The following is a 2321-nucleotide window of genomic DNA, read 5'->3' on the forward strand; positions in this document are numbered from 1 at the left end:
AGGACAATTCAGGCCCTGGTGGGGAACAACCCTAGACCAAACTGCTCTCTCCAGTGGGAAGCTTCTCAGAGTCAAGTGCTCTGCTGCTTGGCGGCCTCAAGCTGGGGCCAGTTTAATCTATTAGAGATGTTTTATTAATGTTAAGGAGGGGGGTTGGTGCCCCTATTCCTCTCCTTAAAATCCCCTTGGCCCTTGTGCCAGTTTGCCCACTTCTTCCCTTACTAAAAGGGGCCACGCAGGTAGAGCTTCCCCAAACAAAGATCTATGCAGGGCAACTGGGGATAGCCCCAGCTAGAAAGAGAAACAATATTCATGAAAATAGTGTCCATTGTTTGCATGGCAGTTTCACTTAAAGGGGATGAGGAAAAGAAAATTAAACTCTCCCATTAAGCATCTTGCCACACGTGTGGTTGAACCACTTAAGAATTTCAAAATGTGCAGTGATTCAGCTCAACGTTGAGAAGATCTAAACTCCAAGATAGAATCATCACTACTAACTAGAAGACCTCTAAGCTAGCAGGACAAATCCTCAAGGCCATCCATGCTGAATGAGTTAAAAAAAAAAAAAAACAACCTTCATCATATTAAGGGTTGACTAACCTCAAAAAGGATCTATAATTGCCTCATACAGCACGCACCACATGCAATGATTTGCTGGTAGTTCACGGGCAGCAACTGTTATGGGGGCAACGCGTCTGCCATCAGTGGAGAGAAATTCCTACCCTAGATGCTGGATGCACTGAATCACCTGGAATCAACTGCCTCCTACACTGCCCACCGCTGGCCACACAAACATGTACATGGTTTCAGAGAGTGATTTAAATAACTGGCCTCCGGAGATGGTTTGTACCACATGTAAGAAAAAAATCCATCAACACATGTAAAGCTGACCATTTGATTCTTTTGCCTAGAACAAAAAGAATTTTGCTTGTTTTGTTTAGCCATTCTTTATTTGATAGTAAAGGATATGACAGGGAACCTGGCTAAAGTATATACTGTTTGCCTTTCAGATTATTTTTGGTAGGTAATCTTAACTGGATGGAACATGGCAGCAATGCAAAATTTTAAACTTTTCAAAAACACAAGGTTAGAAATACAGGAGAAAGTCTAAAATTTCCAGTTGAAGTCTGGCTCCAATAGAGGTTCGCAAAATATCACAGATGACAAAACTCTGAGTCGGGGGACAAATTTTGGCTTCCCAGATTAAAAACAGCTAATAGAGGGGCGCCTGGGTGGCGCAGTCGGTTAAGCGTCCGACTTCAGCCAGGTCACGATCTCGCGGTCCGTGAGTTCGAGCCCCGCGTCAGGCTCTGGGCTGATGGCTCAGAGCCTGGAGCCTGTTTCTGATTCTGTGTCTCCCTCTGTCTCTGCCCCTCCCCCGTTCATGCTCTGTCTCTCTCTGTCTCAAAAAAAAATAAATAAACGTTGAAAAAAAAAAAACAAAAACAGCTAATAGAGCATTCATGTCTTGCCACATTTTGTACCCTTTTGTATCCTTCACTTTTTCCTATGGGAAAATTAAAAACTCCTTAGTCTGAAATACAAAGACCTTGACAAGCCAGCCCAAATCCTCTTTTTAGCTTTACGTCTGACCCTACCCTCCGTAAAACCTACAATCTCATAGGACTGCCCTCTTTCCATGTGTATAACATACAGTATAATATCATCTATACTGTTCATAGATATTTCTTCTATCCAAGAGGTTCTTTCTACTTTCTCAACCTGAAAAAACTTAGCTCATCTCAAGAAAGGCTTTAAAACTGGCCTCCTCTGTGCCCCGATAACATTTATTTAATTACACTATTTTATTTAATTCTTTGCCTACTCCTCTTTTTACTCCTCAAGGCAAAGACAATATCTCATTCTCTACATGTGCCCTGGGTCCAACGATGCCTGGCACAAAGTATCTACTCCACAAATATATGTTCAGTGGTGTTGACAATTAAGGATCAACAACTTGCCAGATGACCCCCTTTTTTCTGACCCAGAAGCAAAGCACCCAGCACCAGGCTTAGCCTGGCTGGGCTCTAAAACCAACCACAGAGTGGGGCACCTGGGTGGCTCAGTTTGTTGAGTGACCGACTTCAGCTCAGGTCGTGATCTCACGGTCTGTGAGTTCCAGCCCCGCGTCAGGCTCTGTGCTGACAGCTCAGAGACTGGAGCCTGTTTCAGATTCTGTGTCTCCCTCTCTCTCTGCCCCTCCCCCACTCATGCTCACTCTCTCTGTCTCAGAAATAAACATTTAAAATTTTAAAAATAATAAATAAAACCACAGAGTTACCCAGGAGGACATGAAGCTGATCTTTCTCAGGAGGCTGATG

Source organism: Puma concolor, chromosome B4 (assembly GCF_028749965.1).
Source record: "Puma concolor isolate L17-30 chromosome B4, mPumCon1.1.hap2, whole genome shotgun sequence".
NCBI classification, from domain to species: Eukaryota; Metazoa; Chordata; class Mammalia; order Carnivora; family Felidae; genus Puma; species Puma concolor.